Raw genomic sequence first — 17353 nt, forward strand, 5'->3', positions numbered from 1 at the left:
CTCTCCCGCTGCGGAGCACAAGCTCCGGACGCGCAGGCCCAGCGGCCGTGGCTCACGGGACCAGCCGCTCCGCGACAATGTGGGATCCTCCCGGACTGGGGCACGAACCCGTGTCCCCTGCATCGGCAGGCGGACTCCCAACCACTGCGCCACCAGGAAAGCCCCTATAATACATACATACACATGAATATGATTGGTTCTTTGCTTTTGTCAACTCCTAAAGAAATTTGGTTATAGTCTCTAAACTAGAGAAAGTTTCTCTTGTAAAGAGAAACCCTTACAAGAAAGCAAAAGAAAACAAAGCAGAAAGGAAAATAGCAAAACCCTGATCAGATGTCAGTTGTCCCAAAGTTCCACAATGGGGCACTATTGAGTTTTACAAGTTGCCCTTTTCAATGGGTAGAAAGGGAACCTTGCTATAAGTGATCACCTAAAAGGCAATGCTTTGGTTTCTCATAAAAGAATTATGTATTATGTATTTTTCTTAAGTGACGATAACAAGTCCTCATCAAAGAGCTGTGTATATATTTGTATAACCTCGCTTCAGAAGTGCCACAGTCTTCTGTTAAAAGGTATCAGTTGGGCCAGGATTCTTTGGAGATGTGAACAAGCATAGGGAAATTTAAAAATATGCAAGTGGTGTGCTGAAGGAAAATTTCTCTTCTAGGCTTTGCATTTGTGAATTATTTCAGTTGTTAGATTATTTTTTAAGTATTCCAAAGGCCCTAAAATCCCACCAACTTTGAGTCTTTTCAAATATAGTGCTGTGTGCCAATTTTCGGTTGAGATATGATATATAAATAACCTGTGAGTTCAGGTAATTTGGTGAAGAGAGCAGACTGATTGTTTGGCACTGTGTATGTAGACTGGATGATTAATTTTTGGTTCTATTTTCTTTTAAAGTTATTCTTTTGTCATTATTAATGAATATATTTAGGCATGTATTTTTCTTAATTATGTTTTTGTTTCCTTTTGGATGAAATAGCTCTTGTGTAAGAGAGCAGTTTTGAAAAGGAAGGGGAAAATTGAATGTGTTAATGCAAAACATGTTTTTATCCAGTCCTTACTGAGCTTACAGAAGTATGGTATTTAGAGACATGGAGAGTTTCAGAGGACACTTTGTTCAAACTGCATCCGGGGGATCAAAAGTATCCTAGCGGGAAAGCCATTTGGCTCCTACTTGCCTACACCCAGGGAAGGACAATGCTTCGCCTGCCAAGGCAACCACTTCAAACAGTAAATTCTCAAAGATCTCGTCCCTTTGGCCTCAAAAGGGACAAGATATGCTGATCTCTGAGTGCCATCACAGCTGCAATAGCACTGACCATCTATCTCTCCTCTAAAGTGTGACCTCCTGGAAGACAGGACAGTGCCTTAGTCATTATCACACCCCCGGCACAATGCCTGGAAGATAGTAGCTATTGAAGAAGTGCTGGTTGCTGCATTAATATTTCCGGGGACTGGAATGGCTTGTGGTTCCAGCCTCTCCGTCATTGCTATGTCACTATTCTCACCTGAGCACAATGGAGCTGTTCTTTAAAGACCATCACATACATATACCAAGCAGAGCTAATTTAATGGGGAGAAAGAGAGCCAGTGTTCTTTCTGGGATTTAAAAGCTAAAATGCTAGCACTTTGAAAAGATTAAGGCCAATTTTTAATAATCCAAACTAGACTTTTTCTGGAATTACTATCAAGCTCATCTGCTCCTTCTGTGCAACCTTTTGTTCTCCTCTTTGAAGTCCAGGCTGCCTGTCTGTCTGTGGCCTGAGACGTTCCTCCCAATGTCTATGATCTTGTAACACTTAGCTGAAGTGGCTTTGCTGTGACATGAATTTCTTCTGCACTCCTGTCATTTGAGCCTGAAATCATTTCATTTGGAGCATTACCTCCTTCTGCCTGTTGGGGCCATGTTTTCCATTTTGAAAAAGAATCCACTTACTGAAGAACAAGCAATCACACAGCTCGATAGACCTTGCTTCTCCCAGTCATCAAAGAGTTCTCTGTGGAGTCACACTTCATGTTTTTCTGTCTCTCTCCCTTTCATCTGCTTCTCTTTCTTTCCTCATGTCTGTCCTTCAGTCCTTTTGGAATTACAGAGGATCTTATGGTCCGATTTCAGTTTTTAGATTCACGTATTTCTTTCAAGCCACATACCCTTTGAGAATATCTAAGCATTGAATCTTCCCGCTCTTTTCTCTGATTTATTTGAAATTCTCTCAGGTTGCAAACAACTTTTTTCCTGATCATAAAAGTAAAATTGGTTCATTGGCAAAAATTTGGAAAATACAGAAGAGTACTGACAAAAAAAAAAAACAAACAACCCACCAGTTTGTATTCTTGTCCCTCAGAGGATTCTATTTTGCACTTTGGGGTGTGTGTGTGAGTGTGTATATGTATTATGTATTATGTATGTATGTATGTAAGTCCTAAGAATATGTCTTGGGGCTTCCCTGGTGGTGCAGTGATTGAGAATCTGCCTGCCAGTGCAGGGGACACGTGTTCGAGCCCTGGTCTGGGAGGATCCCACATGCTGCGGAGCAACTGGGCCCGTGAGCCACAACTGCTGGGCCTGCGTGTCTGGAGCCTGTGCTCTGCAACAAGAGAGGCCTCAACAGTAAGAGGCCCGTGCACCGCGATGAAGAGTGGCCCCCACTCACCGCAACTGGAGAGGGCCCTCGCACAGAAGCGAAGACCCAACACAGCCAAAACTAAAATAAATAAATTAAAAAAAAAAAAAAGTTAGTAGGCTTTCAAAATGACATTTAAAAAAAAAAAAAAGAATATGCCTTGACCCTCTCCTTAAGTGTGTGTACCATTGTCTTTGTGTTTGGGGGTAGCAAAATATGAGGCCACATAAAAAGCCCCATGTAATATTCTGCTTTCATGTAAATATGTATAATCCACATATACTATAATAGGATGATATTTTGAAGTATTAATTGATTAATATTTTCTCCCTATACTTTTTACTTCTGTTACCTTTCCCCAGATGGGTCAGGAGACAGGAACCCCTTTGCTTCATGGGAGGCTGTTAGGATGGAACCAGATAACAAAAGCTGTTAAGTTCTTGATTTTTAATTTCAAGAACTATAATCCAGGTGTGAGACTGAGGGATCAGGGAAAAAATAGGTGATCACCTCAACTCTCCCCAATATCTTTTCCCCTTTCCACTACAAATAGTGAGGACATAAGACAAAAATTGTGTTAGGAAATATAACAAGAGAAAGATCCCAATGACAACAGCAACAATAACAAAAATTATCAAGAAATAAACTTCAAAAGAAATGTACAGGACTAACATACAGAAAATCATTATAAAAATGACTACTGAGGCTCAGACAAAAAGGAATAAATGTATAGACATGCCTTGCTATTGGATGACAGGAAGACTTAATATTACAAAGATGTTAATTCTCCCTAAATTAATTTGTAAAGTTTGTGCAATCCTAATAAAATCCTATCTTGATTATTTGTGAAATTTGATAATCTCAAAGATCAAATGGAAGAATAAACATGCTGGGATATTTAGGAAATTCTGAGTTGGAAGGGATGAGAAAACTTGCTCTACCACAAATATATTATGAAGCTAAAATTTATATAATATAATATAATATAACTATATTTATTATAAAATGTATTAAGAAACTATAAAGATTTTTTGCAGTGCGCTACTGGTGTGGGAATAAATAATCTGATCGATGGAACAGAACTGAGCTCTGAAATAGACCCCAAGGTACACAGAAATTTTGTTTCCCCAAACTTACTTCAATAATTTCCCAATTTTCTTTATTATAATCCTCCTTCTTCTTCTATTAGCCTCCTTCTAGCCTTTCTCCTCAAAACATCCAGAGTTATTGCCTAAAATAACATCCAGAGTTATTGCCTATATAAACCTTTGGCTTAAAAGCTTTTGATGGTTTTCCACCATAATTCAAAAAGAGTCATGTGCCACAATGTTCATTGCAGCTCTGTTTACAATAGCCAGGACATGGAAGCAACCTAAGCGTCCATCGACAGATGAATGGGTAAAGAAGATGTGTTACATATACACAATGGAATATTACTCAGCCATAAAAGGAAACGAAATTGAGTTATTTGTAGTGAGGTGGATGGACCTAGAGTCTGTCATACAGAGTGAAGTAAGTCAGATGGAGAAAAACAAATACCATATGCTAACACATATACATGGAATCTAAAAAAAAAAAAAATGGTTCTGAAGAACCTAGGGGTAGGACAGGAATAAAGACGCAGACAAAGAGAATGGACTTGAGGACACGGGGAGGGAGAAGGGTAAGCTGGGACGAAGTGAGAGAGTGGCATGGACATATATATATACACTACCAAATGTAAAATAGATAGCTAGTGAGAAGCAGCCACATAGCACAGGGAGATCAGCTTGGTGCTTTGTGACCACCTAGAGGGGTGGGATAGGGAGGGTGCGAGGGAGACGCAAGAGGGAGGAGATATAGGGATGTATGTATATGTATAGCTGATTCACTTTGTTATACAGCAGAAACTAACACACCATTGTAAAGCAATTATACTCCAATAAAGACGTTAAAAAAAAAAAAACTTTTGACGGTTTTCCATGCAATTGAAATTAAATCCATATTCCTACCCTGAATACCCAGATCCACTAGTTCTGCCAACCTAATCTCACAGCATGTCTCTCCATGCTCAGAATGTCTCAGCCATGCTGACCAGTTTTTTTTCCTCCAAAGAGCCAAATTCTTTTTCCCTTGGAGGCCTTGCATGCACTGCTTCTTCCACATGGCATGCTTGTCCCCTGGCTCAGTGTGAGCCTGGCTCAATCACATGCTTTGGGCTCCGACTGAAATTCAATGGGACTTCCTTCAAGCAGTCTGTAAGAGGAAGCTGCCCTGCATCTCCACCCCATCATTCTCTCTCTGCACTGTATTTCTTTCCTTCGTAGCCCTTTGCAAATTATAACTGTTTACCTGCTTATTATTGTCCTCCCACCATACCATAGGCTCCATTGTATGGCAGGGACTGTGCTTTGCTCATCACTGTCCTTTCAGATTCTAGCACAGTGCCAGGCACAGTAGGCATTCAGTCGACATTTGTTGAGTGAAAGAAGGAATCCATACATAATTAATAAAGGTAGATTTTCAGATCACTGGGGTTATTTTGAAATAATGTTTGGACAACAGGATAGCTCTTTAGAACAACAACAAAAAAATAGCACTATTTATCTTCTTATGCAAAAAAGAAATCTAAGGTTGATCAAAGTTTTAAATTTAAATTTTAAAACCATAATATTTTGTAAAGAAGACATGAGTGTATATATCTGGCAAGCTAATACATGAATACGATTCTATAAGATATAGGCAAAATTACTCTTAAGTTAAAATTTTAAAGTCACTTTATGTTATGTCAATATTTTTTGCATTAATGTATATAAAAACCTCATGCTGTTAGGAACATCACTGTTCCTCATCTTTCAATGTAAGTTGCTGTAACAGACTACTAAAGGCAAAGGCTTAAACAAGATAGGAGCTTAGTTTGCTCTTAAAAAAGTTACCTAGCTAAGCAGTTGAAGGTTGGTAGGGTGACTCTGCAACCCTTAACCTGCATCTTCCATCTCCCAGCCAATGGGAAGAAGGAGGGGTAAAGGGAAACACAGGATATCTCATTCTACAGAAGACCTAGAAGCTACTCTTGTGGACATGACATGCATCTTTTCTGTTCATATTTCACTTTCCAGAACATGGCCATGCCTAGCTGCAAGGGAGGCTAAGAAATACAGCCTTTAGTTGGACAGACTTCTTCGAAGCTCAGATCTAGAAGTTCTGTTATTAAAAGACGGGAGAATGGTTATTTATGGACATCTTGGAGTCCAAAGAGGAACTTGGCTCCAATGCTCCTGAGCTTATTTTTTTCTTCTCATACATGTTTTGCCTTATATTAGTTTTTAAATTTATATGGATTTTTCTTTTTTTTTTTTTTGGCTGTACGCGGGCCTCTCACTGTTGTGGCCTCTCCCGTTGCGGAGCACAGGCTCCGGACGCGCAGGCTCAGCGGCCATGGCTCACAGGCCCAGCCTCTCCGTGGCATGTGGGATCTTCCCGGACCGGGGCACGAACCCGTGTCCCCTGCATCGGCAGGCGGACTCTCAACCACTGCGCCACCAGGGAAGCCCTATATGGATTTTTATATGGATTTTTTCCCCTTCTGAAACTCAAGATTCAAAGTTCACAGGGAAGTTTATGCTTTTCTAGCCAGTATCACTTTCCTCAGTCTTTGCAAAAATTAATTCAGTGCATCTTCTGTTAGAAAAATGCACTGCCCTTGTCATATGCACTGATTCAATAAGCCAAACTAGATGTTTTAGCACCATCCTATGTTCCAGGTATTTTTTTCAAGGCCGTTTTTCCTAAGGATCCAAAATCATGTCCATTAACCTGATTTTGTAGAGCAGAGATCAGCAGATTTTTCCTGTAAAGCAAATATTTTAGGCTTTCTTGGCCACATAGGGTCTCTGTTGCATACTTTTTTGTTTATTTTACAACTCTATAAAATATAAAAATTACTGCTAGCTTTCAGACTGTACAAAAACAGACTGCTGATCTGTATTTGGTACACATGCCATCGTTAGCTTACTCCTGCTGTAGAGCGATGAGTGATATTTCTCTTGAACAATGAGGGAGTGGAAGTTACAGTATTCCTGCACCAGATGGTGTATATCAAGGAACTACAAGGAACCTCTTGCTCTCTGTAACCCTGATATAGATACGTTTGCTGCTAGACACTGAGTCTGATGGCCAAAAATTATGATATAGTCAGTATCATGAAGCTTTATGCTCTATTTATATCATGTCACCAGGATGAAAGGTGCAGTTTGTTATATAGATCAATGCTTTTTTAAATGTTATAAACAACCCATTTATACATATGTTTGTTAAAAGAATGCTGATGATACCCTAATAACTCAGACAATGTGTAGCTTAGAAATGATTTTCTAATTCCTAACTTAAAAACACCTACAGATTGCATTCTCTCTGAATATGCAGTAAATCATTCATTACAGGATTAATCAGCGAGTATTTATCAAGCACCTATCATACTACCAGGCATTGTACTAGGTTCTGGGAATGCAACAGTGAACAAAGTCCCTACTCTCCAGTAGGGGGAGCTCACATTCTAGAGGAGAGACATGGAAAGTAAATAAGCAAGTACTTTAAAACACGTAGGGTGCTGGCAAGTGCTATGAAAAAAAATAAAGCAAGGAGGAAGGAGAAATAGATATTGTTTGAAGGAGTTATCTTTGAGTGGTCAGGAATCTCTAAAATGAGGTGAGAGTTGAACTAGGTCAAGAAAGCAACCAGAGAGCAAGCTCTGCAGGTATCTAGGAAACAAATGCAAAGGCTTTTGGACAGGAGCTTTCATGATCAGGAAGGGGCCAGCTGGTTGGAGAGTAGAGAGCGAAAGGGGAGGGTGTTATAAAGACAGAGGGCTAAAGAAGCCAGATAGTGTAAGACCTTGTCATTCATTGTAAGGACTTTGGAGGGTCTTGAACAAAGAAGGGTTTTGATCTGACTTAGGTTTTAAAAGGACCACTCCAGTTGCTGTATAGAGAATAGACTAAGGGCAGGGTAGACGCAGGGACTCTGTGTAGGATGCTATTATAATTGTGCAGGTCAGAGACGACAGTGGTTGCACTGGGTGGTGGTAGGAACTGTAACTGTTTTCATGTGGCTCAGCACACAAGAAGTAGGTTTGTCTTGAATTGTATATATTTATAATCCTGGAGGAATCCTGTACCACCTAATTGTCCCAGAAGAGGTGTTGCAAGCCAAGACCTGTTTCAATGGAAAACACAGACTAATTAAACTAGGATTTATTATATGGTTTACTTTTATATCTCAAAATCTAGACATTACCATGTTATTATTACTAATATAGAGTCCTGGCTATATATTAGGATGACTTCATGAGGCAATGCTTCCTTTAATATTTAAGAGTTGATGGAACTCTATTTAGAGCTGAGTTATGTAGAACACTAATCTTTCAGCGATGGCTTGATTTTCAACCCTCTACTTACATCATTGGATTGCTTTGTTGCAATAAGGAATGAACACAAACAAATGTAACTCTATGCCTAACAATGCAGGGCAACAACTGCATACAAACAAAGCTAAGCTCACAGTGGATTCTCAGTTGATTGTTGTGAATGACAACTGAGTGATGGATTTTAGCGTTTAAAAATTAACACATTCAGGTGCTGATGACACCATTGTAAATTAGAGGACTATGAATACCCTCCAAGTTAATTTATTTTTTCTAATTAACTGCCATGGAGTATCTTAGGTTCAGAGTGAATGAAGCTTATTATTTCGTCTCTGCCTTCCATCTCCCTGCCAATTTTTGAAGTTCACTTCAATGCTAAGTTTGGCACTTCTTTTTCCCATTTACAATATTACCCCAACTCATTTACTAGTTGATTTTGTTTGTTTGTTTTTCTTTTTTACATCTTTATTGGAGTATAATTGCTTTACAGTGTTGTGTTAGTTTATGCTGTATAACAAAGTGAATCAGCTATATGTAATACATATATCCCCAGGTTTCAGTTTTAAGCCTTCTGTTTTTACTTGAGTCATTGGGCCTCTTAGAAAGCTCAACAATTCTGGGGTCTTCATCTCTTATGTAGTTTCCAGGAGCTCCTGGCACATACCACTATTTCCTCTTTTTTTTTTTTTTCACACACACACACTGTATTTTATTTTTACAAGAGATAAATAAACTGGCACCAAGCATGGTAAATGGAAGACCACAGCAAAAGCAACAATGATTGCAATTACCAAACACGAAACACACTCATACTGTCATAATGTTGACATTCAGTCCAGTAACTAGTTGACTTTTGGGTAGTAGCTCCTCTTAAAAAAATCACAAAGGGAGATATCTTATCACTACAAATGCATCTTCTTGCTAAGGTTAATCTTTCTTAGCTTTTTTTTTGATAGTTATAGCTTATATAAAGGGAAGTATACAGGGACTTCCCTGGTGGCACAGTGGTTAAGATTCCGCCTGTGAATGCAGGGCACACTGGTTCGATCCCTGGTCCTAGAAGATCCCACATGCCACGGAGCAACTAGGCCCGTGCACCACAACTACTGAGCCCACGTGCCACAACTACTGAAGCCCGTGCATCTAGAGCCTGTTCTCTGCAAGAGAAGCCACCGCAACACAAACCTGTGCACCACAAAGAAGAGTAGCCCCAGATCTCTGCAACTAGAGAAAGCCCGTGCGCAGCAACGGAGACCCAACGTAGCCTAAATAAATAAATACCTTTTACAAAAAAAAAGAGGAAAGTATGCAGATTTAAATAAACTATGTAGCTTAATGAATTTTCATATATGTATATACTTATATAACTGGTACCCAGATTAAGATATAACATATTTACAAAATCCCAAATAACCCCTGTGTACCCTGCTAGTCAATACTTCGCCAATGGAAATGATATTCTGCCCTCTAGCTCCATAGTTTTGCCTTTTTTTGAACTTCATACAAATGAAATCATATAGTACGCTTCCTTTTACTCTATATTGGGTATGTGAAATTCATCCAAGTTGTCACATGTAGCAGAAGTTTATTTTTTTCACTGCTGTTTATTATTCCACTATGTCAATATACGACAGTTTATTTATCCATTGTACTGTTGATGGACTTTGGCTATCTCCAGCTTTGGGCTCTTATGAATAAAGCTGCTATGAACATTTTTATACATGTCTGATAGTGGACATGCTTACTCACTTATGTTGACTGTGTACCGGGGGGTGGAATGCTGAGTCAGAGGGTCTATGTATGCTGACTACTTTTTGCACCAAAGAGTGCTTTTTATTACTGGACAAAGAACAAATTAGTGCCAGAAAGAAAACAGTGTTTGAGGACTGTAGGCAAAGAATTTGATAGAATATTTAATTGAACTACTTGGAATTTTTTGCTTGGTTATTATTTTTCTTTTTATAGAAGGCAGTGAGGAACCACAATGAGATATCATCTCACACCCGTTAGGATGGCCACTATCAAAAAACTCAGGCTTCCCTGGTGGCACAGTGGTTGGGAGTCCGCCTGCCGATGCAGGGGACACGGGTTCGTGCCCCGGTCCAGGAGGATCCCACATGCCGCGGAGCGGCTGGGCCCGTGAGCCATGGCCGCTGAGCCTGCGCGTCCGGAGCCTGTGCTCCGCAACGGGAGAGGCCACAACAGTGAGAGGCCCGCGTACTGCAAAAAACCCCAGAAAGTAACAAGTGTTGGCAAGGATGTGGAGAAATTGGAACCTTTGTGTACTGTTGGTGGCAATGTAAAATGGTGTAACTGCTATGGAAAACAGTGTAGAATTTCCTCAAAAAATTAAAAATAGAACTACCATATGATCCTGCAATCCCATTTCTGGATGTATACCCTAAAAAATTGAAAACAGGATTTCAAGGAGGTATTTACATACTCATTTTCATTGCAGCATTATTCATAACAGCCAAGAGGTAGAAGCAACCAAAATATTCATGGGCAGATGAATGAATCAAGAAAATGTGGTATGTACATACAATAGAATATCATTCAGCCTTAAAAAAAGAGGGAAATGCCGTCAAATGCTACAGCATGGATGAACTCGGAGGACATTATGCTGAGTGAAATAAGCCAGTCACAGGAATATAAAGCAGGGTTCCACGTTGCACAAGGTACTTAGAACAGTCAAAATCACAGAGATAGAAAGTAGAATGGCGGTTGCCAGAGGCTGAGGAGAGGCTGGGGGGAAGGCAAATTGTTGTTCAATGGATATAGAGTTTAAGGTTTGCAGTATGAAAAAGTTACAAAACAATGTGCATACGGTTAATACTACTGCACTGTATGTTTAAAAATGGTTAAGATGGTAAACAAAAAAAGATAGATGTTATTATTTTTTTTTAACTTTATGGCTCTGATTGAAAAATACTCCTCTCCGGTTTCAGGCAAACATATCTTAAGGAAAAAAGATGCAGACTGGTCTTTATTAGATTTACATGTTTTATAGGCCTTTGTAGAACATAAATGTATTTGCTCATGCAGGCTTTCTGTTCCCTTGTTACCAACATGAATGGTTTGAGGGAATATAAGATCCTTGAAATTGAATAAAATTATATAATTTTTAAAAGGCAGTGAGGAGTGATTGCTGGTCTATAGAGATTAAGAATTTATAAGTACAAGACTCTTATTCTCTAGCTCTCTGATGAAGTGAATCTGTTTTTGTATTTCTGATCTTCGCATGAAACAAAAACCCTGAAGTTACAGTGACTCATAAATAACTGTAGTGAAGCATTAAGTCCATGACCTAGCTGGTTGCAGGTTGTCAATAGATGTGATGGAGCGTTAAGGACCTCTTGACAACAGCTGTGCTGGTGCTAGAGGCCCTACCCTGCAGAACAGAATGCTACCTCTGTGGGTGGGAACCATTGCCTGCCTCTCCGCTATGGGCACCAGAACTTTAGGAGCAAATCTGAGGCTTTAGCGAGATATACCTTTCCCCAAATGGTCATGAATGTAGGTAAGTCAGAGAGCATCGCAGACACACAATTGCTGATGAAGGGCAGGCTTTCCAGCCAAGGATATTATTGGCCCTTAGTTGTTCTAACCTCAGCTTCCTGAGTTGACCTTATTTGAAAATAGAACGGGTTATTCAGATGCTCAGAAAGAGCCACTATTTAATGTCATGGAATTTGTGAATTCGTTTTTACCTGTCTCGGGGCATGGGCCTTTGGGTTTGTGTTGGGCAGTCTTTGACCTTGGGCCACATGCTGCCTGCCCTACCCTTGTCGTAGGGCCCAGGATCTAATTTCAGAGTCAAAGATTGGAATGCTGCTTCCATTTTGCTGCTTCCTAAATAGACCCAGATAACAACATTGTAATGGCTAAAATAAGAAGTCTTACTTTTCTCATGTGTACTCTAGTTTTCAATACAGCAGATAATCTAAACTATAATATTATACATTCTCCATACAACTAAATAAAACTATTTTTATTTAGAATGAAAAATTAGTATAAGCAGCTTAAATTATTATCCCTGAGTTTAATATTTTTTGCTTTTCTTTCTTTTTCCCTTTCCTTCTCTCTTTCCTCTCTCCCTCTCTCTTTCCCTCCTTCCTTCCCTCCCTCCCTTTTCTTTCCTCCCCCCTTCCTCCGTTCCTCCTTTGCTCCCTTCCTCTCTCTCTCTCCACACTCCCCTTGTCTCTGACCCCCTCTCTTTAGACATCAATTAAGTCCGTTTGGAGTAGAGGTCTCCAGTTTGAACTCTAGAGTCAGACAATCCCAGCTGGGCTCTCACTAGCCATGTAACTCTGGGATACCTCTTACCCCCTCAGTGCATCTTTTGTTCTGTTATAAAGATGATAATAGTGTATCTCTTCATGTTGCTGTGATGATCACATGAGATGATTTGTGCCTGGCCTATAGTAAGTACTTGATAAATATTAGCTACTGAATATTATGAATATGCTGCATAAGTAACAAAAAGAACATTGATTTTAAGTAAGAAAAAATGGAAGAAGCTCATAAGAGCAGCCAAAAAGCTAAATATGATGGCAAACCTATTGGAAGAGATCTTGAAACTTTACTAATTAAATACTCAGGAAAGAAGCAAAAAGTAGGAAAAATATATAATTTTAGTCTCTGAAACAACAAGAATAAGATTGTTGCATTAGATGAACAAAAGTTAGTTCAGGCCATAAGCCACAACAAGGGACTTTTCCTAGTCATGAGCAGCATTTGTACTGGTAAGACGGGTTCAGGAGATTACATTTCTTTGAAGTATATTGGAGATCAGAAAAATTTTGAGCTTACGAATCACCTGGCCCAACACAATCATTTTATAGGTGGATAGACTAAGGTTCCAGGAGGTTAAGCACTTTCCCTAATGTTACACATCTTCTGATGGCAGAGCTGGACTGGAACATGAGTGTCCTGATTGGAGCCCAGGGTGCCATTCTACTGGAGCACACAGCTTTCACAATGTGACAAGATCAAAAAGCCCAGAGAACTTTCATGCTTTAGTGAGAATAACTTTGCATTCACAGCAGGGATTATTTTTCACCCCTGGAATTCAAAGCATCTGAAAACAGATATCATTATCTCAGTTTTACAAATGGAAAACATAGGAATCAAGAGAGGTTCTCGGTTGAATGGCTTTGTTGCCCAGCTTCAGGCTCCATAAAAGCACCCCTCATGCCCCTGCAGGCTGGTGTGTGAACCTGCTGCAGGTACCTGCCCCTGATTCTGGGACACCTTCCGGCTTGCTTCCATCGCGCACTTCCGTATTCCTTCATCACTGTCTCCTCCCAAGTAAATGTAAGATGCCCAAAGGAGGAGTATGTATTTTGTTGTTGTTCATAGACAAATCCCTACCTTCTTGAACAAGTGCCTGGCATTTATTTGACTATCAGTAAATATTTCTCAAATGAATGAAGAAAAAACTTGATTCTCTGGGCTTCTCCATCTCGTTACTTGGATTGGCAGATGCATTTGGGCCATGTGTTTAGGCTCTGATTTTGAGACCTCTACTATATGTTGGCCAGTTCCATGCTTTGCAGTCTTGGGTGAAAGGAGCCTGCCTTTGGACTGCAGCCTGGATTCCAGGACACAACCTGCTAAGCATATTCTTTGCTCCACCCAAGACTAATAAGAAAGAGGGTAAGTAGAAGATTGGACTTCTGTATTTCAGAAGTATAAAAATGAATCCTCCAAACCCTGTATATTGTGAGAACTCTGATGACGCTTCACTAGGGAAGTCAGTGAAGTGGGCCCTCTGGGAGAATAGACATAACGCCCATATACATAAATGCAGTGAATCCAAACAGGGCCTCGCTCCGCTGTGCTCATCCAACCCGCCATTATCAAGGCTAATTCACACTTCAGACTGGGTGCGTGAGGTTTTCTTTAGACTGAAGCTGCCTTTGATGTTCATTTGAAGCTTACCTCACCAGCAAAAACAGACTACTTCATCCCTGCTGTCACAAAGAGTTGGACAGCGAAACATCTCTAGGCTTTTGCTTCATTTCTTTTTTTTTAATTAATTTTTATTGGAGAATAGTTGCTTTACAATGTTGCATTAATTTCTGCGGTACAGCAAAGTGAATCAGCTATACGTATATGTATATCCCTTCTTTTTTGGATTTCCTTCCCATTTAGGTCACCACAGAGCCTTGAGTAAAGTTCCTTGTGCTATACAGCAGGTTCTCATTAGTTATCTATTTTATACATAGTAGTGTATATATGTCAATCCCAATCTCCCAGTTCATCCCAATCTCCTTTCCCCCTTGGTGTCCATATGTTTGTTCTCTACGTCTTTGTCTCTATTTCTGCTTTGCAAATAAGTTCATCTGTATCATTTTTCTATATTCTACATATGAACGATGTTACACATTTGTTTTTCTTTGCTTCATTTCTTTAAGCAAAACAATGTCAGTCTCCCTGGTGAAGCAGACCTCCAGTCAACAACCTATATGTGTGAACAGAAAACATTCCACAAAGCCTGCCTTATACAGGCCTGCTACATCTCCTGACTCCCAGATGTTGTCTGTAAGGTTTTATAGAACCCTCAGTGGGGTCTGCAAGTTTGCTGCCTTCACTGATGAGGTCACCTTCCCAGATGGTACGTTTGCCCTCCCAGGCTCCCAACACCCACCATTTCTGATATTTCACACCACTTTAGGAGTCATGCCAAAGATAGACTGGGTGTGACCTCCTCTGATACATGCCATGGGAAGATGATCAAGTTATAAGGTCCCCTGGATGTTGGCAAATACGTTGTTCATGATGAAACCCCTAGAGTGGATATTGCATTTTCATTTCTCATCCATCAAGAACAACTGTATCATCATCAAATACAGCTGAACTGGGTTGGTCAAGATCTGCAAAGTGACCATCTGCAAGCAAGGACAACCCACATTGGTCACACACAACTGACTAATGGCAACACGCTTCTTTTGGGGAAAAGGATGGACAAGCCATCCAATGAGTCATCAAGATGGGCAAGCACTTCCAGGCCATGGGAATGTTTTCAGTGACCTCTGCTTCAGCCCTAGTTGTTCCTATCTTTATGCTGCCATGTGATCAACAATAAGACATGGGGGTTAGAAGGAAAGATTATGATAAGTAATTGAAATAAGAAACAAACAGCATCTGCAACACAGGCTACTCCATGCACATACTTGACTAGGTCTTCTGATGGCCAAACTCTACTTGTTGCTACGCAGGTAACCTGTGATACCACATTGGCAGACCAGGTAAAACCCTTTCTCATCAAACCTTTAAAAATAAAGATCTTAATTAATAACCCCTAGAAAAGATGTAAAGATGGGAGACTCCCTTCTCCTATAAGCAATCCTTGACGCTGTGCAGCCTTAAAACCAACTGAAATAGGTGTGGGCAGTTCTGTGTTACCATAACACCTATTGATTGAAGAAAACTGTTCTGTGGCCTTGGAATGTTGGGTTGGCCTTTGCGAGGGACATGGTCATTATCAGAGAAGGAAGCAGAGGGGGTTTTTTTGGCTTTGGTGAGGTTCCATCTAGTTCTGTACCTGTTTCCCTGGTGAACCATTCTGCCCTATGTTTGTTAGGAAGCTGAAGTGGGTGGGCCACTGATGGGTCTTTAAAGACAAGACCAATATGATTCTCCCTTCTTCTGCCTTGCCTCCATGACAGTACCAAAAGTTCGGATTATTCCACAGGTCATCAGGCTGTAGGTTTAGGAAAGGAAGTCAAGAAATGTTTTGCAAATAGCTTATTATCAGAGGAAATGTCAGCTGAGTCAGGGGCATTGTTCCTCAAATGTACCCGGGTGTTGAAGGATTTAATTGGGGTGAATAGTTGAAGCAGGACAAAGATGGTTTTTCCTTGGGGACCCATGTACTCAGTAAAAAGGCCAAAACAGAAATGCTTATGCAATGACTTTCTTCCTAAAAATTCAGAACACTTCAAAAATTCCCACTAATTGTATTCTCACCACAACTCTGAAGGCTAGTACAGTTATCATGCAAATATGTTTTTAGGGCAGTTAAATGTGTTCCCGTAATTCCTTTTATAGCCATGCATATTCATTAGGAACGCTGAAAATGTATTAAGTAATCACCAAATATTTTCAAGGGCTGCAAATGCAAACTTAGTGCTGGGAGAAGAGAGTATTTAGAGATACTCTGAGAACTTAAAGAATGGTCAGCTCATTAAGTCTTCCGGCAACGTATATTTCAATTTCAACACTTAAGCTCTGGATATTTTCACTTGTTTTGTCTTGAATGGAGAAATTTGATTTTAAAGTCTTTTCTTAGAGTGGGTTTGCATCTTTCCATCATTTCTGCTTTATGAAAGTAGATGCTATGTTATTTGGTATGTAGATATTTATAACTGCTGCATCTTCATCATAACTTGGAATCTTTAACATTATAAAGAAGCAGTATCCAACAGAACTTTCTGTGATGATGGAAGTGGTTTCTGCGCTATATAAATTAATGAACTAAAAGATTCATTTCCTTGGTCACATTACCTGCGTTTCAAATAGCTACATGTGTTGCTCATGGCTACTGAAATGGACAGCAGTGTTATATAGTATCTTCTTTGTCTTGCTTAATACATTTTTGACTTGAATTCTACCTTGTCTGATATCAAAGCCTTAATCCCTGCTTTTTTTCGTTTGCTTTTGACTAGCACTGCTTTGCATAACCTTTTATTTCTCACCTTTCTAAATCACTTTTGTTTTAGGCAAGTCTCTTGTATACAGCATAGAGTTGAATTCTGCTTTTATCTTAGGTTAGTTAAGATTTATCTATATAACATCTGTGTTTGATCTCATTTCTTTCATTTAAAAATGCATATTATAAATACTAACAGTCCCCTCTCTCCTTGGTTTCACACTCTGAGCAAAATAAAATTAGCTTGCACACTCTCTCATCTCTTCATTGCTTTCCAATTTTAGTCAGTAATATTCTCTTTCTTAGTGTTTCTCTTTGTACTTTTAGGTGTCTACAGTTCTGTTTGTTAGCATTAAATGATACCCTATGACCCCCTCTTACTGCTCATGATGCAATTAATGTTATTCTACTTGCCCTATTCTCTGCCCCCTTTTTTCCTCCAAAATTTTATTGTGAAAATTTCCAAACTTAGAGTGAAGTTGAAAGATTTTTACAGTGAACACCCATATGCCCACTACCTGGACGCTGTAATTAACATATTACTATATTGGCTTTATCAATATGTGTCCATCTAGCCATTGGTCAATCCATCTCATTTTTTGATGCACTTCAAATTAAACTGCAGATATTAATACATTTACTCTTAAATACCTCAGCATATATATC

This window comes from Pseudorca crassidens, chromosome 14 (genome assembly GCF_039906515.1).
Source record: "Pseudorca crassidens isolate mPseCra1 chromosome 14, mPseCra1.hap1, whole genome shotgun sequence".
NCBI lineage: Eukaryota > Metazoa > Chordata > Mammalia > Artiodactyla > Delphinidae > Pseudorca > Pseudorca crassidens.